Here is a 23600-nt window from a genome sequence, read left to right on the forward strand (position 1 = left end):
CCTGAGCCCCGGAGCCCGCGGGTCCCTCCGGCCGGAGCCTCTCCACAGCCGGGGGGGCCTGGCCGCCCCCAGGCCCTGGAGGCTTTTGTCCCTCCTTCCCGGGGCTCGGGACGGGATTTGGGTTCCCCCGAACCGAACCCGAACCGAACCGAACCCGAACCGAACCGAACCCGAACCGAGCTCGAACCCGAACCGAACCCGAACCGAACCCGAACCCGAACCGAACCGAACCCGAACCGAGCTCGAACCCGAACCGAACCCGAACCCGAACCGACCCGACCCGAACCCGACCCGAAGCCGCTGTGCCGGAGCGGCCCCGCCGTGGCTCCGCGGCGCCGGCAGGGGGCGCTGTGCGGGCGGCGGGCGGAAGTGACGCGCGGCCATTGCCGGTGCGGGCGCTGCCCCGCCCGCGCTCCTTTGTCAGCGGAGCCGCCGCCCGCGGCCGCCCCCGGCCCCGCCGGCCCGAGCGGGGCAGCGCCGCAGCACGGCCCGCTCCGGCCCGCTCCGGCTCGCTCCGGCCCGCCCCCGGCCCCGCCGGCCCCAGCGGGGCAGCGCCGCAGCACGGCCCGCTCCGGCCCGCTCCGTCCCGCCCCGTCCCGCCGGCCCAGCGGGTGAGTCCCGGCCGCCGGAGCAGGTCGGTCCCGCCGCACGGGAGGCTTCGCTGGGGACGGCGCCCCGGGGGTCGGCGGGTGCGGGCGGGGGGCGCACAATGGCCCCGTGTTCGGGGGGTGCAGATCGTCGCGGGGCGGGCAGGGCTGGGCTTTCCCTTTCCTCTGCTCTTGAGGAACTTGCGGTGATTTTGGGCAGGGTAATTTCCCTCGCGGTGGCCGCCGTGGGCTGCGCGGAGCTGGCCCGGGTGGAGGCGCGGTGAGCTCCCCGTGGATGGGCTGGCTCTGCCCGCCGCAGTACGCGGAGAGTCCGGGGTTGGATGGGAGAGGAAAGTTACGGGCCAAAGTCCCTGGTGCCAGTTCATCTCTAAAGGTGCTTCTGCCGTGGGCAGGCTGCTGGAGCGGGGCCCGAGCCCGCGGGTGTCGCAGGCAGCTCCGGGGCTCCGGGGGCAGGACGGGCCCGGCTCCCGCTGCCCTGCCCGGAGCGCGGCCCTGGGGCCGGCTGTGCCCCTCAGCCCGCCCGGCTGCCGCTGACCTGCGCTCCGAACACCGCCCGCAGAAACCTGGGCCGTGCCTCGAGCAGGGGCAGCTGCACAGGCAGGCTTTCCAACTCTGTCTATGAAAAGTGCTAGAACAACTTGTTTCTAGCAGGGCTTTTACATAAATTGAAGGGAAACCACTTTGTTTTCCAGTAATTGAGACAGCAGTTCACCTTCAGTGGGTTCTCAAAGAGCTGGGGTTCATGTAGGTTGTGCTGGAGGCACCAGTGCCTCTGGATGATGTTACTGCTGGGAACTTGCAGGCTCTGGACTGAGCTGCAGAACTGGCACGTTTGTACAAAGCCACTTTTTAAAATGACGCATTGAGCTCTCAGAAGACAGCAGATTCTTTTTCCCAGTCTCGTGTGTTTTTATGGTCTGCATTGAAGCCCATCTCAGCTTCTCCTTGAAGAAGGCTCCTGTGGCTATTGCAGTTAGCTGTGGGCAACGACAAGTCTATTTTTAAACTTTCATTTTTCTTTTGTTTCCTGTAATACGATCTTCACTATGATCCTTATACTCATCTTCAGAGGGATGGTGCTGACCTGGAATGCAGCAGGCACTTTGCAAATACTCTCCGAGCCTTGTCCTTGAAGGGCTGGAAGTGTTTGAAGAGTGCTGGGGTGCCTTGCAATTGAAATGGGAAAGCTGGAGTCCTGGCTGTGGAGAGCTCTCAAGTGCATGGCTGGGGCCTTTGATGGCCGAAACTTCTTTTTTTGAGGAGGACGTGCTAGAGATCTGTTTTAAGGGAACAAAAAGTTCCTGTATGCCCTGTGCTCTCCCCAGGAGGTGTTAAGTGTGTGCAGTGGTTTCAGAGGTTTGCCTTCCCTCAGGATTTGTTTGCTGGGATAAGACCTGCATTCCTGTTTCAGGGGGTGGGTGTGTGCTCCTTGCCCAGTGGCACAGGGCTGGGGAGTAGTTCCTAACTCTAACTCTTCGCCTGTTTGTCTCCTCGCACTGAGTGAGAGCTGTTTTGTTCTGGCTTCTTCTTGGGATGAGCTTTAAGGTCTGTTGCTGTGACTTAGTTCACGCCTCAACCTCCTCAGTTTGTAAATAGTCAGCTCTTACAGGCCTAAATCATGATTAGGACGGAATTATATCAGGTGAGGCTGTTATTTAAATGAAACAGCTTGAGGGGAAAAAAACCCTTATATGTTTTTACTTTTAAGTCTTAAAATGTGTCTCAAAGTGTCAAGCTGGGAAAGGGAAATCCTACTGACCCGGTGCTGATGATGTTTCCAGAGGTGTCGCTGATATTCTCTGTCTAACTTCCACTGCCCAGGAACCATTGTTAACTGTTTTTTTATGATTTATTAGGAAATAAATTTAGAAAATTATTTATTCGAAAAATATTTTAGTTTCAGAGCTGTTGAATTTGTTGCCTCATGTTTATTCTCTGTAGCAATTAGGATGGCTGTGTTAGTTACTGACAAAATTTTGGATAGTGTGTGCAGAGGTTCTGCCTGGCCCTCCATGGGCACCACTCAGAAAGTGATTTTGGCCATACCGTGTTCCTGGAGCTTGCAATTCAACACGCTTTGAGGCATGGGAATTTTATTGTATGTCCTAGCAGCTGAATATTCGATATTCTGGGGATTGTTCACGCTCTTCTCTGAACACGTATGAAATTGGTTGCATTTTTTCGGCTGAGGTGACCTGCTAAAGATCACCTCTACAACTGAGGAGAAAGATCCTTTTGCAGGAGAATGCAAGTGTGTGGAGAAGCTGAGGTGAAAGGGGAGGGCTAAATATAGCCATTTCCTGCAGAACTTATCTGCTTTTGAGGCTGGCTTTCCAAATGGAACTGGTGTCTTCCAAGCCCTCAGTGAGGGTAGGAAGAGAACATGGGCGGGGGAAAGAACACCCGTGGGGTGTTGTGAGTGGGTTGTGTTTGTGGTTTTTGTTTTTTCCAGCCAGCTGGTACTCTGAAGTCATGCTTAAATTTAATGAAAGCCCGATGCTAAAATAGGATCTAGGGACAGCCGTTGTGAAATAATTAGGCACCCGTTCAGCCCTTCTTGTCCCTGCCAAAAAAAAGCTACTTGAATTCATTTACATTCTTGGTACTGGAACTCTCAAATGGGCATCTTGATACCTGCTCTAGTGTGTATAAACAGGTTAAAAACTCGTCCCACTCACCTGTGCAGCTGTCAGGAGCTAGGGCAGGTTGCAGTGGTGGTATTGAACGCAGGTGATTGCTGAGTGCCTCTGTGTATGAGGATTTGCAGGTATCACAGAGGTGGATGGCAGGCTGGCCTCAGCCAGGGTGGGCAGTGGATTAAGGGATGGATTAGTTACTTCAGTACCTGAGGGTAGTTGTGACTGGGAGTTTAAGGGCATCTTAGTTACAAAGGTGTCTGATGCTGTCAAAATCCTCCTCTTTGGAGCACTGCTGTGGGCAAGTTCTGTGGCCACATGTTGGGGGTGTAAGGCATTTATATCCTGTACGTATCTGTAAAAATCAGGAATGACGGTGTTTTCTAGCAGTGTTGGAAAGCTGAATTCACATGTGTTTGAAAACTGTTTTGGATCACAAATTTATAAAGTGTTGTTGACTACAAAATGTATGGAATTCCATTGAAATGCTTTCAAGAAATTCCTTTTTTTTTCCCTACTATGTTTGCAGCCAAAACATGGTTTTTGAGTAAAGCTTTCAAAAGCGTGGAAGTGCAGTCCAATTACAGTAAGTGGTTGTAGTGCAGTAGTTTTCTGTGTTACATTGGACCATGAGTTTGCACATGACCCAGTCTCAGGTGATGGTAATCCTCTCCTTAGCGTGTGCTCTTCTGAAATGGTGTGTACAGTGCTCACAGGCGCCTATTTCAGTGACTTGCATCTGTAGATTGAGGTTGTTCAGAACACTCCCCAATTTCTGCTAAGAAGATCCACAGAGAACAAACTGCACTCACAAGTAGAGTGTAAGCTCACCTTTGCCATGAGCTGCCGGGTTTTCCTGTGTTCTGGAAGGGACGTGGGGAGTGTGCCTGTGCTGCCTGCAGTGAGTACACAGCTATTCCTCAGGTGGGAGATGGCAGCGCTGCAGTTCAGCAGTGCTGTTCCCCTGGAAGGCCAGAGCAGGCCTCATGGTTCATCTGCTCCTGCATACTCAGTGTCAGGTGCTGGATCAGTCTGCCAGGTGGTGCAGATCCCTCTTTGGGCTCTTCTGAGGTGCTCTTGCCTTTCAGGCAGTGCCTCACCTTGCTGGCTGCCCCAGCGCCGGCCATGCTGGTCACTGTGCCCAGGCCAGGGCTTCTTGGACACAGGATTCTGCCAGCTCTGCCGAGGACGTGCTTTGCATTCCTTATGCCTGCAAATCGGTGTGCCAGCCGCTCTGAAACACCTCTCCAGCCCCCAGATCAAGGTCCCTTATCCCAAGGGATGCAGTTCTGTTGGAGTACAAAGGCATTGTAAGTCCCTGACCAACTGGGAAATCAGTGTCCTTCAGCTCCATAGTTTCTTCAAGCTTGGGACCTGTTTTAGTTTTACAGGACGTTGGCTCATGCTGGTTTTGCAAGGCTGGGTGAGATGGTGTGTAAATAAACTGACTTGCTAAGGGGAGAAATGCTTGAAAGGAAATACTGGAAAGAACTTAAAGTCACAATTGATGTAAGTAAATGGGAAGGGATGATTTTTGGTAATTCCTTGTCATGTAAGGAATGGAGAATACCGAGGTTATCAATTGTCAGCAGCTTGAAAATTAAAACCAATAGTTTTTGTGTGGTTAAAGCTGTAGATTGATTGTAGTGGGATATTCAGGAGACTTACTCTTATTTTGCAGGACAGCTGGATCTGTTGGTAGGCCTGTGGGGGGCCAGTAAATGCAGTTATGGGCTTGGGAATTTACCTCTGACTGGGAGCTGTGGGGTTGGGGCAAAGGAGGGTGGAAGAATGACCCTCTTATGCTGTGTCCTTTTGCTTTTTCCTGAGCATCTGTTCCTGGCCTCTTCTGTAGTCAGGTTATTGCTGGTTAGGGGTGTGTGTTGTTGGTTGTTCCTCCCTTTGGTGTGCAGAGGCAGTCCAGTGGTTCTCACCCCACAAGTCCTGCTGTCGCTGCATCTCCCCTTCTGAAACACTCCTGGAGTGTCAGACCAAGTCAGTGTTCCCTGCCTGTGATGCTGCTGGAAAGATGGTTCTGAAAGTGTCTGGAGCTTGTAGAGTAACTCCAGCTGCTTTAGGGAAAGGAAGGCTCTGGCTTTGTTAAGAAAAGCTTGTTAAAACCAAGACCTCCAGTTTGGTGATTGTCCAAGGCTGCCTTTGGAGTCATTTGTGTTGTCTGAAATAACCAAGATGGAGATAGAAGATTGTGAGGGGAAACACCAAAAGCTTTTATCTGGGCCTTTTTACAGAAGATGTGTTGCTGCAACACTTAACCTTCTGTGCTGAGTGCCTGGAATGTTCCTTCTCAGAATGCTGAAGCTGGTCATCCTGTTGAATGGAAGCCGCTAGGAGGACTTGTTCCTTGTCTTGCAGAGCAGTTGTAGAGAGCTGTGCTCACTGGATGTCAGGACTTTCTTGCTCTGACTGCAAACCTTACCTCTGCTAATGAGCTGCAGAAGAGAGGCCAGCAAACACCTCTTCTAATTGCAGGTCTGCTGTTTGCCTGGCAAGGATCCTGTGACAGCAGGAGCGGGCTGGCAGCCTTCGCCGGCCGCCTTTGGCTGCACGGATAGCTTGGAGGCTAGAAGTGGCTTCCCTTTGAAGTCCTGGAAGCTGCTGATCCCTGCTTTCAGGAGTCGCTGTGCCTCAGCAGGCCCCTCCAGCCCTCCCCCCAAATGCCTTGGGGTTCCTGCCTCAGTGGTTTGAGGCACTTGGGGCTGTGGTTGCACAATGCTGCTAATGGCAGGGGTGTAAGTAGTCCTGCTTCTCCTTCTCCATGTGCTGTTCTTTTTCCTGTTCTGGCATCTCTGGCCATGTGATACGCTGGATAAAGCATTCTTTTGATTAAGACTTAGTCTGCCTTTGCCAGGTTACTTCTAGCCCGGGTTAATTCCCAGGTTTTTTTCTTGTGCTGGTGCTAAGGAGGGATTTCTGAGGGTATGGGTGGCTGAGCAGATGCAGAGGACATTGAGGTGCCTCGGAGTGTTTGTGAAGGCTGGTGCCTTGCTTGAGTGCAGCATGGGAGTGTTTGGTGTGCCTTGGCCTGGTGGGCCTGCTGTGCTCCCCTCCCCAGGGACAGTTCCTGCAGCTTCCCTTGCTGCTGGCGGTGCTGGAGGCACCAGGGTGTGCTTGCACACGCAGTTTTGGGGGTCCCACATGCCTGCCTGCCCTCCCTTCTCTGCAGGATGGTGGGCAGCAGTGGCCAGCCCGTCCCTCGAGCTGCCACACGTGGAGCCAGAGCTGCTCGTGCTGCTCAGCCCCCTGGGCCAGGTGATGTCCTGTGCTGTCAGGTGGAAGAGATGAGAGCAAAATCTCCCTAGGAACAAATGCAAAATTAAACAAAATGTGTGTTTGTATTAGTCAGCCTAAACCAGACTGTGCTATTTAGGGCTCTCCATTGCAATAAACTAGTCTCTTGTATTTGTGTGGGAGGACTGCAACAATTAAACTCATTTTAAGGCTGAATCTTAGAAGTGAAAGCAAAATGAAAAGATAATGGGCTGGTTTAACAGAATATTAATTGTATCGTATTATGTTATAATACTCTTATATTTAAGAAGAGATAGGTGATACAGAGGTCGGTTATTGGTAAAAGCTGTGTCCATGCTGCATGGCCACACTACACATGAAAACTCTTCTTGACTTCATAAGGAGTAATATTTATTTTTATTTTTTTAATCCATTAAATTGCGGCACTTACTGCTGCTGGAGAGTAAACTGCCTGCTGCAGCTGCATTTGTGGGTAGCAGCCTGCTAAAACACTGACTTTGATGGCATGGGCTGGGCAAATCCCAGGCTGGAGTGATAAAAAACATAGAGAATAAAAATCTTCTGCTCCCCAGAACCTGCTGAATAGAACTTAAAGACTAACTGGCTTAATTTTTTATATTTACTTTTATAAAAAAGATATAAAAGTATGTGCACAGGATGATGAATGTGACTGGAAAGAGTGAAAAAAAAAAAAGAAGGGACTATTCCAGCTGATTTCAGGATCAGGAGGATGATTTTGCAGTGGAGTTTATGGCAGTCAGTCTTGTAGGATTACACTGTGTGCTACTCCTTATTTTCTGTTGTCAGACTGAAAGCACATATTTCCTTAGGAGTAAAATAACAGTAAGTTGTGCATTTAAAAAAAGAAGGTTTTTTTAAATTTTACTTCTAAATACTGGCTCAAGTTAAATGGTAAGAAAGAGCATTTGAGATGCACCCTTAGCACACGAAAAAGGTGCTGATCCTTGTGAATTAAAAAAAGAAAACTGCAACAAAATGGAGGGGTGTGTTCTCTTGGTGACTGTGATTACAATAGAAAAAGGAATATTGGAAAACTTAAGAAATTATTTTCTGGATGTGCATTCTTATATATTGAGCATTGATCTAAGTAACTTTCATTCCACTTGACCTTTGTTTTTGGACTGAGTTGAAAAACCTGTCTAGACCCTGAGTCTAAATGAAATTATGATGATGAAAATTGCCATGCAAGCACCTTTTTACTCCACCCGTTTTCCTTCTTAGGGGTGACTAGGTGTGTATGTGGTGTGGGACCATCTCTGCTTATCTCTTGACTCGGGAGCTGTCCTCCCTGCCAGAGGTAGCACAGCATCTTCCTTTGATGTCTTGTTCCTCTCAGGCAGAGCCCTTTAGCTCAGTTGGGCAGCGCTTTGTGCCCAGACCAGCTCGCAAACACCCGTCTGTGAGAGCAGAGGCACATCTTTGTGGTTAGGATGAAGGTTAAAGCCTTTGAGTCTTGGCTGTCCTCCAGCTTCTTTGCATAATTTGAACCCGTCTCTGTCCAGAAAGAAACATTCAAGTTGTTTCAAGTTACTGGGATAGAAGAAAAAGCTCCACCTGAGAGACTGCTCAGCAAGGTGGGCTGTGTTGTCCCCCACCTCAAATGCCCACAGCACGTGCTGTGAGGGCTGGGAGGTGGCTGGTGGCTTCCTTGGTCTTTCCTCCATGTCTGCTCTCATGGATCCTGCCCTCGGCTTTTGCTGTTGAGCCTGTGCCCTTCTTAAATTCTTGAACAACTCCTTGGCATGGCTTTTGCTCTCCCACAGGAGTTGGTTGTCAGTTGGGCCTTTACAAATGTGCCAGCAATGCCACGTAGACACTTTTGTGTGTGTTTGTAGACCTGGCATGTTTGCATCAGCCTCCAGTAGAGAATAATCTGGGTAACATGTCCCAGCTTGCTGAAACAATAGGGTGTTTTTTCGGTCTTGGTGTAGGTATTTTACACGTTTGTAAGACTCATGTCATACCTCTAAAGCAAACCTGGGCATGGTTGTTCTGCAAAACCTGTTCTAAAATCTAAACCTATTTATTCCCTTCCCTCCGTACAGCTTCCTTATGACACAAGTAATATTTTGAAGAATGAGTGAATCAATGTGACTCTTCCTAAATTAGGGAAATGAAAACCTAAGCACCATCAGAAGTCTGAAAGAAATATGGTATTTCCATGCCTGATGCAAAAGTGGCATGTTTTAATGACTGGAAAAGTCTTTGACTTAATCTTTTTGGTTGGGATTTGATCCTGGACATTGTTCAGACATCCAAAGAAAATAATGTATTGGACTTTCATGTGGAACAGTGTCCAGGATTTTGAAGGAACTTTGTCTTGTTTCTTCATTAGGAAAGCCAGAATGCCATGCAGTGAAGAGCCAGAACAACAAACTGGATTTTGAAGCTCAGTTTTCTTACACAGTTCCTGGAATCTCTGGTGAGGAATTGGTGTTCCTGAGGCTGCAGTGCAGTTTTATGCCTTCGGTAACAAAGGATCTGTGAGGAGCAAAACCTACTTTATTTCCAGTCTGGGGATTTGTAAAACTTTGACATGCAGCCCAATTATAATCATGTTGGTTTAGTTCCCAAAGTGGACGCTCTTTATTCTAAAAGAAGCCCTACTGTGTGCAACCAGGAGTATTGAAGGCCCTGAAGTGTTAGCGTTTGAATGGTTTTGGCTTAGCTTTAAAATAAATATCTAGTGGATATGGAGCTCTGGGGAGAGGACTAAAGCAAATGGAAAGGGTGAATGAACTGGAAGCTGTTCCGCAAGGCTGGGTCCACAGGGCCACAGCAACACAGCGGCAGATGGAGGCAGAAGAAAGGCATTATGAGAGCTCACTTGTATTTTGAGCCTGATGTGCAGTAGGTGCAATTCAGAGGCTGCTGTTCCTCTGCACCGGGCTCTGTCATCATTGTTCTTGCTCTGCAGCATCAGTCCTGTGTGGCCACAGCAAGTTTCCTGTGAGTGCCTGCACTGCTCCCACAAGGAGTAGTGAGAGCCATTCCTGGCAGCTTTGGAAAGACTGCAGTGTTTGTCTCCTGGTACTTGATGGGTCTTTTGAGACCTGAGTGAAAACATCAACAGGTTCCCTTCTTGAAGGCAGAGATTCACAGTTTTTCCTGTCTGTGATGGAAATCTGGAAAGAGGAGCATGTGCGCTTCTTCAGGGGTGTGTGTGCCGCAGGGTGACTGAGCAAAACAAACTGGCAAATCCTTTTTTTTCTGGGGAGAGAAGGAGCCTCACACGGAGCTTTTGGCTGCCTCCTGGTAGGAGTTCACATGGCTGTGAACTGAAAGTGGCCCTGGCTCTGGGGCTGCAGAGTTTGTGGGGTGCAGAGCCCCTGTGCTGGGAGTGAAGGCAGTCTCTGCTGCTGGGTCTCCTAGAGGAGAGCTCTGGAGGGCCCATTACAGCTACAGGTAACGAGGGGGTCGGTGTGAAAGAGGGACACTCGGGGAGTTTGTGTGACTGGGGACTCCATCAGAGGAGGGAATGGCAAAGGGCCAGGCACATGGCCCGGTGTCTCTAACAGAGTAAGCTACTGCTTGTCAGCTTGGTGCTGCTCACCTCTGCACCTGCTTCTTGTTCTGGGAGTGTGGAAACACATCAGTGAGGTCTTGGGTGGGCTGCCTTGTTCTGGTGACCACGGGTCACTGCTCGCTAGGCTGCCCCGACATCAAGGTAGGGTCCTTGCTGGCAGGTCAGGAGAGGTGTGATGGCAGAGGATTGCTGTGTTTGGCTTGGGCTGGGATGGCATTGAGGTAGGGTCCTTGCTGGCAGGTCAGGAGAGGTGTGATGGCAGAGGATTGCTGTGTTTGGCTTGGGCTGGGATGGCATTGAGGTAGGGTCCTTGCTGGCAGGTCAGGAGAGGTGTGATGGCAGAGGATTGCTGTGTTTGGCTTGGGCTGGGATGGCCTCGTCCGAGGAGTTCGCAGCGGTGTCTCACAGGGTGGGGACTGTGGTTTCTCCAGCTTTTCCTTGGTAGGCAGCAGGAGGGCTCTGCTCCTGGCTCTGGAGGCTGCAGAGCACAGCCCTTTGTTGGGCTGCACTGGCTGGGACCCTCCTGGGGAACTGGGGGTGCCCCAGAGGAGCACGGCTCACCTGGCAGAAATGGAGTGTGTGTTATAGGAAAGGTTTGTTCTGAGATGCTGGCCAGTGAGGCCCAGAAGGGAAGGAAACCCAAACCAAAGCCACAAACAGCAGTGACCCAGGCACTGTAAATGAAGTCTCTGAGGGGTTAGTGTGCCAGCAGTGGGAAAGGATACTAAATGTGGGGTTTTTTCTCAGAGTTCTGAAATATTCTTCCAAAAATCTTAGGGCTTTTTTGAAATGATTGATCTTGTCTCAGTCCCACAGGTGTCTTTGGTTCTATGTGAAAGAGGGATTCTTCTAAACTTGAGTTCATAAAAGCATATTCATTAAAAACTGAATGTTGGACAAGCCAAAACCACTTGCATGTCATAATTGTTTGAAAGATGTCTGTCTGTGTGTTAGCTGACAGCTTGGTGCAGCTTGCAGCTTTTATCCAGGTTATTCTTAGGACCACAGCTGAAGAAAAAGAAGTGCTTAGTGTGTTACCTTCTTTTTGTGAGATAATTATGGGTCAAGAGGCCACAGTAGCTACTGTGTCAAGAAGCAAACCAAGGCCAAGGAAAAGGGCTCATGTGGCCAATATGAGTTAAAGCTGAGCATGAAGGTGGGTTTTCTGGTGTAACAGTTGGTCAGTTCCCTGAGACACCAAGGAAATACTTGAGTATCTGATCTTAAAGGGAGCTTCTGTTGATTCTCTGATCTTGAAAGGCTACTTTCTTACAAAACAAACAAACAAAAAACCCACAAAGAACGTGTCTTCTCTGTTAAAGTAATTTAAAATGTTTAAATACAGTAAGGAAGGAACATAGTAAATATTTTCCATGTAAAACATGCAAAAAATAACATCTGATTTTATTCTGAATTAAGAACTAGCGAGGTAGAACTTAGACCTTTTTAGAAAAATTTGAGGAATTCATGAGATTTTCATTGCTGAGCTGACCCTCCTCTGAAGGTCGTGCTGAAATTGGTGGCACCTTCGGGGTTGCGCGTCTGGAGTATAAAAGTTAAAATTACTTTAAATGGCTGAACTGTTTTGGGTTTAATTTAATTTGTGTTTTTGTTTACTTGTTTTTCATAAAAACCCACAGTAAATGCTAAATAAAGTTTAAGTGCTCAGCCCAGCTGCATCATGAGGAGGGTCTAAAGGTGATTAAGCACTCCCTCCCAGTCTGACACATCAGAGATTTTTAAAGAGCGTTTCACATCTTCCACGCTGTCGTGGTGGTGTGGGGGCCGTGCACAGGGACTCCCAAAAGCAGCAAAGCTGATCCATGAGCTGAGAGGCAGGGTGGTCTTGTCTCCCCTGCCCAGGGCACCCAGACAAGCCCACCTTGCTGGCTGAGGAGCTGCAGCTCCTGTGTCATTGGGCTAGTAATAGGGCCTTAGTGGCAAAAGGCCTTGATAATTTTTCTTGCATAATTAGCACAGTCAGGCCACTGTAAGCTTGTTTTCCAGTTAAAAATAAACTTTAAAATATTGTGTTTATAAGAGTGAATAATCAAAACAGATTTGTCCTTTTCTATAAGAAATGGTGACTTGAGTTTGGTTGTTGGAGTAGAGTGATGGAGAGGGAAATAGTCTTTAAAGACTGCATTTAGCTAGCCTTAACAAGATGTCTTAGAGAAGAACAAAAATAAGTGCAAAATCAGATCTAGAACTGGTTATTTAAATTGTACTCAACTTCCTAACTTAAATCACCTTGATCAACTTGGAAGCATTTAAATACACACCAAAACCTGAAATGGGTATTCCACCCATACAAATGTAAAAGGTAAATGCTGTTTTGAAAGTTTCAGGTAACCAGCTAAAATTCCAAGTGTGTGGGTTGTAGGGGGATTTTTTGTTTGTTTTAAACCTGGAATTTTGAATCATTATGCTCACACAATTACTCAGTTTGACTTATTTTTCATTTCTGTAGCTGTTTTTTTCCTGGTATTAGTCCAAATAAAGTTCCATCCCAAGTACATCCCTGCTCAGGTGGAGTGAAATCCTCCAGGTAGTGCTGAGGTCAGTCAGTGTGGTGTTCCTTGCTGGGAGCAGCTTGTGCAGCCTGGCTGGATTTTCGGGTGGCCAGGGATTGCTTTCTCCCCGGGAGCCGTGCAGACCTGCAGAGAGCTCTGGCTTGTCCAGCCCTTCCTAGAATTGCTAGTTTGGCAACTCTGCCCCTGGCAAGTCTACCACAGAATTATTTTGAAGCTGTTTGATTTCTTTGCAGCCCTGCTGTGGGAACTCAGTGTTTCTGGGTTTGTTTTGTGGCTTGTTCTGCCTGCTCTGAGCTGGTGCTGCTGGTGCCTCTGTCACGGTGCAGTGACATCTCAGGTCTTTGCATGGGTGACAACAGAGCTGTTCAAACATCTCCCACCCTCTCCTCCTCACCTGGTGGCAGGTGAGCTGAGGCTGTGTTGATATGGTCAAATACAGTCCATGGAGCAGACTCTCTGCTTGGAATTTGTGTTCCCAGCAGTTTGCAGACAGGACCTGCCTTGTGCTGCAGGCTTACCTGTGGTGCTGAGAGGAGCCTGTCTGCCTCTGGGTGTATGGAGGTGGGACAGTGGCAGGACTCCAGAGCAAGGGAGCAGAGCACTGAGTGCTGCAGGGACATGTGGGCTTTATTGCTGCTGGAGGAGGTAATGTACAGCTGCAGGTCCAAAAACAGGCGTCTCTCTGAGCAGCTGCGGGCGAGGAGTCATCTCTTAGCACAGTTCTTAGCTAAAACTCAGTTGTTAGTAGTAGGGTTTCTTGCAGCAGTGTGTTTGTATCAGTAGGTCAGGGTTAACTGGTGCCCAGCAACTCTTGTCTTCCCCAAATGATCACTTGGAGGAAGTTGGAGTGAGTGGAAATGATCATGGCATTAAGAATGGATACAGAAAAAGAGATGAAATCACAGTGCTTTTCTTGGTTAGGTGGTTTTGCCGTATAACATCTGTAGGTAGCTACAGTTCAGTTTCCTGCATGGTCATGAAATGGGTATTGGGAGAATGTTGCTGCAGTGCTCTTGGAATTCAGGGAAATCCTAGGCAGAGCAGATTCTGTGTGACTGCATAAATTCTCTTCATGGGAAACAAACCCGACCAACAACCAAGTTCACACAATAGCAACTCACTGGTTTTAGCTTCAAATTCTGCTAGCCCAAGTTGTGATTATCTTTGCTCTGGGAAGCCATGAAGAATGTTAGATGTTCCTGTCCTGAAAATGGCAAGAGGGACACGCTGGATGTCCTTGCCATCAGACCACAGCGGGACACGTCAGCCCAGAGCTCTGGTACAAAGGAACTCAGTAAACTTGTCCGTGTTTGTGGTGAGTGTTCCCAGACAAAGGGCTGTGCAGATCAGTAGGGGTGACTTCTGTTTTTACTAGCTCATACTGTCGAGTGAGTTCATATTATTCAGTCAGTTCTGGGGGTTTTGGAGATGATTTAGTAATTCCTGTTTCTTTCAGCCTACTGTCAGAAAAGTAATGTATTAAAAGCATTGCTAGAGAATTTGTTTATTCAGCTCAGATCTGCTGTTTGCTGGCAATGCTGAGCTTCCTTTGGAGTGCCTGGCTGCTGCAGGGCAGGCTGGGGACCCACAGGGATGGGCTGGGAGGGCTGGGTGTCACTGCTGCTGAGTACCATTGCTGTCAGCTAATCCTGCTTTTCAGAGGGGAAATGGCTAATATGTGAGTAGGTGCCTTGTGAACAAGCAACAGCTGGGTGCAGAGAAAAAATCTGCTAAAACATGACTAATTTCTGAGTGTTGCATAGAGTTTCTGTCTGTATTCAGCAGCAAATTACCATTTTGAGCTTATGCTGCTGTTGCTTCACTGGAGTTGGCATGAGCTGTGTGTTTGAACTGGTGGTCATTGCTATGAGACTGTCAAAGCATTGGTACAATGTGGGGGTTGGCTCTCTGTCCTTCCACTTGCAACACGGCCGATTCCGTTCAACAAGAACTATTTTAATTGGGTTCCACTCTGTGTTATGTTAAAACTCTGATGCTAGGCACAGAAACCCGTGACACTTGTTTTGTTTGTTCCTGAAAACATACACTTCATTCTGCTTTGGCCATTCAAATTGGTTTTACATGATTGTCAGCTGAAGATAATGCTGCGATTGGCAGCAGCACGGCAGCTTCCTGCAGCCCGGGAGCAGCAGTGGGGTAACTCGTCCAGGGAGCTGGGAAATGAAAATTCCTGCTCTGAGAGCCTTGGTTGCTTAGCAGGCAGCGGCCCTGGGGAAGGGCTGTCCCAGCAGCCGGGCTGGCCTTGGCAGGCAGCTCCATGTGCTGGGTGCTCCGGGACAGCGGAGCTGGGGCTCCCTGGAGAGCATCTCGGCCACCATCGGCCAGCGCTGCTGTCCCTGGGCTGGGAGCAGCTCTGCGTGAGGCTGGCAGAGCAGAGCTTGGCTGGTGAGCCTGGGGTGCCTAACTGCAGTGGGATGGCTGCTTAGAAAATAACCAGTAGTCATGACTTCTGTTAATTAACTACTAAGAGTTAAATAAATGTTGTTGGAAAAACTAGTCTGTGTTTATTTGGCCTGTCTCTCTCCAGCTGAGGCTGGTGCTAGTTGGTACACGCTCCACTGCTGAGCCTGTCTGCAGCGTGGTTTTATGTTTTCCATCTGTATTGATTTTCATGATTCATTGACCATGATCTAAGCAAAAAGCGCACTTAAATGGCACTGGAGACAGCTGTCTGTTAAAGTAGGACCTTTATGTAGTCTGAAATGGCGCCAGGTTTTCCTTCCATTACTTTATCAAGTAACACACACCAGTAATATTCTTTGTTTAATTTCCTTTTCTAGGTCACTGGTATGTCACCTCTCTTTTGTGTAAGGAGCAGATGGTAAATTCTTACTCTAAACTTTCCTATCGGTTTTGCTCCTGTTATTTTTCTGATAATCATTTGAGGTCATTCTGAAATGGAAGGGGCCTTACATTGTACTTGGGAGTCTCTATGAAGGACTCAGTTCTTCTCCCTGTGGAGCTGTTTTGGAGGGGACATGTAGGAAGTTCAGATAAAAGCAGAAACATATAAAGCTTGGGAAGCTGATGTGTAGCTTTTTCCAGTTATAATCTGTCTCTCTTTGTATTGCAAGCTGAAGTTCCAGATGTTGTTTTGGCTTGGAGATAGTGGGTCAGGGAAAAATAAGCATTCTAATGTTAACAGAGTCAGCTTGTCTGGATCTGAGCTGACAGGAAAAGGGAGAGATAAAAGCTTCATTAGTGGTGTAGGCAGTGCTGAAGGGCCAGGGTGGCTGTCCCTGGACAGCGGTGCCCAGTGCCAGCCGTGGGAGCCGACAGCTGCCGGGCTGGGGCCACGCTCAGACACTGAGCGCTGCCTTCCATGGGGAACAGCGGGCTTGCTTCGGGTGTGCACCCCCCCTTTTCCTGTTAAAAGCTAATTCTTACCCCTCTTGGCTTGCCCTCAGCAGCTGCCTCTGGCTTTTGGGGGATGCAAAAAGGTGAAGGCCACACATGCTTGTGGGGTCAGGTTCGATGGCTCTTACCCGCATCGAGCCTCTGGCTTGGAGCAGTGCATTTTTTGAAGCTTGTCCCTGCCAGGAGCTCCATTTATTGTGAGAGTGGTTTGGGCATGTGCATGCTGGACTTCTTCTGGAGGAGACTAAGCTGCAGGCTCTGTTGCTGGTGTATGGCTCCATCCTGAAAGATGGGCATCAAGTTCTCAGCCTCTTCTGGCAGCTTGGAGCCATATGTGGTAGCACCTTCCAGTGAGGGGACCAAGGGCAATCCACTCTGAAGTCCGAGTGCTGAAATGCATGTTAGGAGTACATGTGGTGGCCAGAAAGGGGATTTCCTGGATTATATGTGTATTATATGTGTATTATTATATTAGGTTATATCTATAATAGTCTACTCATTCTCTATGTTATATTAAGTGCATAAATACACTGTGTCCTGTGTCTCTTTCATACCTGTTTGTCCTGTCAGGCTTATTTCTAAAATGTATGAGCAGATTATTTTTAATTAATCACTGAAGTTCTGCTGACTTCCTCCTTAATCTTTGCTTTTTTCCCCTCTTTCATTACTGAGTCTAGGAAGTAGCAGTTTCTGGTCAATGGCCCAAGCCCATGCCTGTCTTTCCCACTGTGGTGTAGATCCCTCTGGGGCTTTGTGGCCTCGGAGAGCAGTTCTGCTGAGAATGCTCAGCTCACTTGTGTCAGTACTGAAAAGCCAAAAGGGAATAGTGCTGACACTGACTCATCTGAGGGACAGAGGAGCTGAGCTTCTGCAGTCCTCCTGGTGTCTGAAGCCTTGTTTGCTGCTTAGAGTTGGGATAAACTTGTCTTCATCAGTTTGTGTGAGTTCATGGAAAGAGGGAGGGAGGGGAGCTGCTGTGTTTTGGTGTAGCAGAGTAAGGGATCCTTGGAGCGTGTATGGTGTTGGCCAGCTGGACATCAGCATAGGCCAGGATTGGAATGGTTTAACCCTTTTTGGCTTTGTTTTTGTCTCAGAAGTGGAAATATGTGTCTGGAGCTGGCTGGCTCTCCAGCTGTGATGGTGTATGTGTTGCCTGACCCCCCAGAAATCCCATCCTTAGGAATCCCATTGGGTTGGGATGTGCAAGACACGTCAGAATAAAGGGCCTGTTGCATGTTCAGTGGAGGAAGATGCAGAGAGGGAATCTGGGTGTGGGAGACTGCTGCTGCCTGCCTTTGTGCTGCTCACATTCCTCACCTGGCCCGCAGGCAGCAGTGGGGTGTCTTGCTCATGTGGTTTGTGACTCAAGCCAAGCCCAGATGTTTTCATGCCTGGTCTGGCCTATTTTTTGAGAATAATTTTGGATGCCTCAGTCCATTTTATTGTGGTTTTCTTATTGTCTAGTCCAGCTGAAATTCAGATGATTCCTGGCCTAATTGAATGCTCACAGGCAGACATGGCAGCTTCTGCTTTCTCTCTGCAGCTGTGTTCCTGCTAACTTCAGAGCACTCAATTAGAGCCATGCTGGTAAGAACCTGGAGTAGGGTTTTGATGCTGCTTTCTTTTTTTGAGTGAAAAGTTTTAGAGCATGAAACCCAGAATCGTCTGTCTTGTGGCTAGAAGATGAGTGAAAATGCTGAAGGTTTCTGTGAAGTCAGATCTGGCCTTGTTGACCAACCTGGCTTTCCATTTTCACTGAGCAGTGAGTGTTAGGGACATGGAAACCTTTTTGTATTGACTATTGGACCTTTTCTTCAGCATTATGTGGCTGACAGGTTGATGACAGCTACTATCCAGAATATCCAAAATTTATTTCCTTGTGCCTATGACAGTGCTTTAGTGCTTTTTGACCCTTTGTAGGAGCAGTTTGTATAGCAGGTTATTTGTGGGAGGTACTCAAGTACACTCCTTTAACTTGAGTTTTCCTCTGAGGAAAATGGCTTGATGTTGTTGGAAAAAGAGTGGAGTGCTCCCCTGCTCTGTGTGAGCAAGTGCTGCGTTGTGTCCTGTGCAGAATGATCCCTTCCTCCATGACAGCCCATGAGTGAGGAGGGCTGTTGGCCCAAAGCACATTTGGTGCTTGCTGTGTTCAGGAGCAGCTGGTGAAGGTGCTCACTGTGTTACACTCACAGTCATGGCCGGCTCCTCTCTGTGGAGATGCTGCACCTGCAGGCAGCCGGTGGATGTGTGTCATGAGGTCTCTGGCTTGTGGGTGTGCCTTGTTCCCAGCTCCTGGTAGGTGTGCAGCTCTTGGGCAGTGTGGGCAGAGCTCCAAAGCCACACTGGTCCCCAAAGAGACTTGGCCTTTCACTGTGCTTCACATCTGCAGCTGAGCGTGTGTGAGGTCAGCCATGGGAACTGAGCTGTTACACGGGGGTGAGACTGCCTGCTTTTGGCTTCTGCAGCAGCAATTCAACCACAAGTCTGTCAATCTGGGGAATGGTTTTCTGAAGATCTGCAAGTACAGTCGGCTTTGGCAAGGCCACGTGAGATGTGTGAGTTTGACAGCATGCAGCTAAATAGATGGAAAGGGAATACTTGAAATGGCTCTGGAAAGAAGTGTCAGAGTTGTGTGTAACTGGGATACATTTGGTGTTTGGAGAGATGACCAGGTGCCTGATGATGGGACTGAGGGGTGCAGAGCAGGCAGTGATGGACATTGGTTGGGACTGTGCTGGGGAACCCCCATACCAGGAGGGCCACAAGGGTTTGCCTGAGAGGTCAAAGTAGACACAGCTGCAACAGCAACTGAGGAATGCCGGGACAAAGTGATTTGTAAAGTTCTCGAGCTGCTTTAGCACACAAGCATGCATGTTAGATGGATCAGTGTCCCAGGTGAGACTGCCACAGGTAAGATCTGAGCAGAACAGAGACCTGTGGTGAGGCATACTAAGCCTCAGGTGGGAAAGGGTGGACAGCTTGCCGGGTGCTTTGAGGGACAGGATCATGGTGGAGGGAGAGAACAGGGTAAAGCTGTGAACTGCAGCACTGAGGTTAATGTTGCTGATGTGGGAAGAACAGAAATACCACTGGTGGGTTCAAGGATGGAGAAAAGCCTGAGCTGGTCTTCACCTTACTGTCTTCTTCAAGTCAGCTTTGGTTGCATTCCCCTTAGTGATGAGTGCCCTTCACGGTTGTTCCTGGATTTCATGAGGCTCTGTACACCCCTGCTCCCAAGTGTCCCATTTGCACAGGGCTAGTGGCAGATGGGAGGCTGTGGAGCACCAGGGCTGGAACAGGACCTGCTTTGTTTGTATATTGGATTTAAAAACAGAATAATGTGGCTCTGGCCTGTCCAAACAGGAAAGACCAAACTGTGGAACAGTACTGCTAAAATTCTGGGGTGGGCTATATAATCTCTGAAGATTTGACTTTCTTGTGCAGCAGGGTGTTTCCTTCTTCTTGGGATTGCTAATTGCTTTCAGTTTTCTGGACTCCAGAGTAATAGTTAATGAAATTCTCTGATGAGGGGAAATGCTGTTTCATGAGTGTCAGGAACTGCTGTTCTCAGTCTGGTTGCTCTATAAATGTTGGTTAATTTTCTTTGACTGGCTGAGGCTAGGAGCAGTTAAGCTGTAAGTGGGGTGCAGAATGAACACCTGACTTATCCATGTCCCTTAACCTTTCCGACTTTGTAGCATCCCATCACTCCTGAAGAATGCTGCTCTAATCCCAGCGTAATCCCTCAGCAGTGAGCTGGAGGTGTGAAGCCAGACTCTCCTGTCTCTCCTTGGTACCCCTGCCGTGGTACTGTGTTCCTCTGCACCTCTCCTGCTCCTCTCCTGCTCAGGTTTATAGATTTGTATGTATACACAATAAAAATACAGATATGTGTTTATAGTGTTTCCAGCTTTGATGGTTCTGTTTTAATTAGTGGCTGTGTTTGCTGTGTCATGCTGCCATTGTATTATTCTGACAATGCAATGAAATGGATTTAAAAAAAAAAAAAGTTTTGGCTAATTTTTATCAAAATACCCCAAACTGCACTCAGGGTAGGGTGCTTGGGCTAAAGGGCAGAAATAGAATATTCTTGTGGTGATGACCCTGTGAAAATAACTCTGGAGGTTCAGGTTTACCCAGGGTAAATCTGCAAAATCTCGCTAGGGTTATTGATGTACAAATGAGGTCCTCCCTGGAGTGAAATACCAACACAGCTGAGGGGTCACCTGGAGAGTGCTGTGGGGCTCACCTCCCTCAGTTTGGCTGGAGTGATCTGGCCTGATAGTGTCAGGGACTGCAAAAAACAGCATTTGCACCTCTCTAGGTCCCTGCATGTGTGAAAACATACTGATACTGTAGGGAAATGCTGCTTAATTACTGCATTTGTAGGAAGTAGACAACATTGTTATCTTGCAGCAGGGTGTGCCCCAGTGGGAGGTGGTCTCTAAAAGCTGTGCACAACATCAGGCCCAGGCTTCTCTGCGACCCAGAATAAGGAAATGACTATTTAAGATTTGTGAAAGGAAAACCGGGGGGGGGGGGGGGGGGGGAACCACCTTTTTTTTTTTTTTTCTTCCCCCCCCCCCCCCCCCCCCCCCCCCCCCACTTTTCCTTAAGGGAAAAATAGGACTTTTGTTGGTGATAACCAAGCCAAAGATTTGTTTTTGGAAATATTTGTTTTGGTTGGCTGGAGTGTTCTGCAGAAACTCCGAACAGGCGAGCTATGTAATATTTAACTAGTTACTAAAAAGCATTTGAAAATGATTAGCAGTCAGTGATCTCATTTAGACTGTGAGCTGAGCTGTCTGGGTTTCTGGTTGAGATTGTAACGAGGCTCTCGGCAGAGCGATGTTGATTTGGGGAGCGGGGCCGATGCAGGGGCCGATGCAGGGCTGATGCAGGGCTGATGCAGGGGGCTGATGCAGGGGGCTGATGCAGGGCTGATGCAGGGCCGATGCAGGGGCCGATGCAGGGGCCGATGCAGGGGGCCGATGCAGGGGGCCGATGCAGGGGGCCGATGCAGGGCTGATGCAGGGGGCCGATGCAGGGGCCGATGCAGGGGGCCGATGCAGGGGGCCGATGCAGGGGGCCGATGCAGGGGGCCGATGCAGGGCTGATGCAGGGCTGATGCAGGGGGCTGATGCAGGGGCTGATGCAGGGTTCTGGGGGCTGTGCTCTCACTGTGGGCCGGTGGCTTTGGGGACAGGAGCTGCTCGGGGCCATGGCAGAGTCCTGGTGAGCCTGGCTGGTGCTGTGCCTGGCTGGTGCTGGTGCTGTGCCAGGCTGGTGCTGGTGCTGTGCCAGGCTGGTGCTGGTGCTGTGCCTGGCTGGTGCTGGTGCTGTGCCTGGCTGGTGCTGGTGCTGTGCCAGGCTGGTGCTGGTGCTGTGCCAGGCTGGTGCTGTGCCAGGCTGGTGCTGTGCCAGGCTGGTGCTGGTGCTGTGCCTGGCTGGTTCTGGTGCTGTGCCAGGCTGGTTCTGGTGCTGTGCCTGGCTGGTGCTGTGCCTGGCTGGTGCTGGTGCTGTGCCAGGCTGGTGCTGTGCCAGGCTGGTGCTGTGCCTGGCTGGTTCTGGTGCTGTGCCAGGCTGGTGCTGTGCCAGGCTGGTTCTGGTGCTGTGCCTGGCTGGTGCTGTGCCTGGCTGGTTCTGGTGCTGTGCCAGGCTGGTGCTGTGCCAGGCTGGTTCTGGTGCTGTGCCTGGCTGGTGCTGTGCCTGGCTGGTTCTGGTGCTGTGCCAGGCTGGTGCTGTGCCAGGCTGGTTCTGGTGCTGTGCCTGGCTGGTGCTGTGCCTGGCTGGTGCTGTGCCTGGCTGGTGCTGTGCCTGGCTGGTTCTGGTGCTGTGCCTGGCTGGTGCTGTGCCTGGCTGGTTCTGGTGCTGTGCCAGGCTGGTGCTGGTGCTGTGCCAGGCTGGTGCTGTGCCAGGCTGGTGCTGTGCCTGGCTGGTGCTGTGCCTGGCTGGTTCTGGTGCTGTGCCTGGCTGGTGCTGTGCCAGGCTGGTGCTGGTGCTGTGCCAGGCTGGTGCTGGTGCTGTGCCTGGCTGGTTCTGGTGCTGTGCCAGGCTGGTTCTGGTGCTGTGCCGTGCTGGTGCTGTGCCAGGCTGGTGCTGGTGCTGTACCAGGCTGGTGCTGGTGCTGAGCCCTTGCTGTGCACACGGGAGTGGGGCCGAGTGTTCGTGCCTCGTTTTCCCGGTCAGGACAGACCAGGATACAGCAGGAGCAGTGTGTGATGGGCAATCCCAAAACGCCTGAGTTGTGTTCCTGCCTGAGCTCCTTCATCACACACTGCACTGATAACATCTGGAATAAACACACTCTTGCTGGCTGGAGGAAAGCAGGCCAAGGCTCAGAGAGGTAGGCTTTGAATAAGTTGAAAGTAAGTCACTGTTACTGGGTGCATTTTGGGTTTGTGTGGCTATTTTAATCCTTTTTACTTAAACTATTAAGAAACAGCTTTTACAAACAATTCCTGGTAATCTCTCGGTTGAAAATATTTGTGTTTTGGGACTTACAGTTGCTGGATCAGTCCAGGTGTTCTGTTTGGATAGAGTTTGTACCTTCAGTTTTGTGCTGAGATGTGAGAGTACACTGTCTTTGGAGAGAGAACCATTCCAGGGGGAAGAGTGTGGCAGTCTGGCAGTAGAATGTGCAGGGGTGCTCTCCTTGCCTCCTCAGCCCAAGGCCTCAGCACAGATGAAGTCACCAGACATTGATGGGGATTTTCCTCACTTTGTGGCCATCTAGAATGGCCTTGGCAGAGTGGTATTCAAGGTTGTCTATAGTTATGACCTGTGTCTAGCAGGGAAGTGTCTGAGAAGCTGGGAAGCTGTGCGATGGAGCCTTTTTCCTGTTACAGAATGCAATGTTCCCCGCTGGTGGGAGCTGTGTGCCATGTAAGAATACCTGTACAGCAAGGAAACAGTAAAATAACACCTTTGTTTATATGTGAAATGTGTGAGAAGCCACAGTAATTCATGTGTATCTAAGTGTCTTGAGCAGATACCTGTGGTGCCTGGGGCACACTGGTGTGGGGTGAAACCTGAACCTGAGCACTCCCCTGAGTGGCTCATGGGCCTGCAAACCCCTCTGTGTTCATTGTGTGCTGCTTCTCTGCACATCTGCAGTTGCACTCCTCACTGTCCAGCTGCTCCCAGCGGTGGCAGGTCAGTGAGCTCCAGGAGTGATTTAGTGAATGAGGGCTTTTAAGTGGTGTTGCTGTATGCAGGCTCTGCAGGGAAGGCTCTTCCATGGGGCAATGCTAATCCTTGATAGTTGGCTCCTGGTGAATTCATTTACCCCGCAAGGCAACAAATGATATGGACAGATGCACGTGTCTTCAAAGGCTCTGGGTAGCTGCAGATGAATTTAAAAGTGTCTGTGCTTGCTTCATTGTTTGAGTAAGCAGTCTGTCAGTGGGTTTCCTAAGACCCCTGTACTGATGCAATACCTACACACAGCCTGAGCTTTTGCACTGGGCAAGTGCCTTCTGTGTTCTGCCTCCATGCTGCCCACATGGAATCACTGAATGGTTTGTGTTGCAAAACCTCAGATAATGAAGTCAAACCATTCTTCCAGCAGTGCCAAGGCTACCACTAACCCAATGTGGCACATCCTCACAACTTTTAAATCCCTCCA

At 49.6% G+C, this 23600-nt stretch overlaps 1 protein-coding gene across 3 annotated transcripts in view; it reads left to right on the forward strand.

Annotated features, from left to right (window-relative positions):
• Positions 1-437: 437 nt before the first annotated feature.
• Positions 438-23600, forward strand: part of ACVR1 (activin A receptor type 1) — a 50033-nt gene continuing 26870 nt past the window's right edge. Inside the window, exons 1-2 of one of the 3 annotated variants that reach the window (XM_058840471.1) lie at positions 470-485; positions 573-634. The gene's annotated coding sequence lies outside the window, so the exon portion shown is untranslated. Of the gene's footprint in view, positions 635-23600 lie in introns of all 3 variants that reach the window. The other 2 variants (XM_058840472.1, XM_058840473.1) reach the window with 2 other exon arrangements.

The sequence above is a fragment of the Poecile atricapillus genome, chromosome 5, assembly GCF_030490865.1.
Source record: "Poecile atricapillus isolate bPoeAtr1 chromosome 5, bPoeAtr1.hap1, whole genome shotgun sequence".
Classification (NCBI taxonomy): Eukaryota; Metazoa; Chordata; class Aves; order Passeriformes; family Paridae; genus Poecile; species Poecile atricapillus.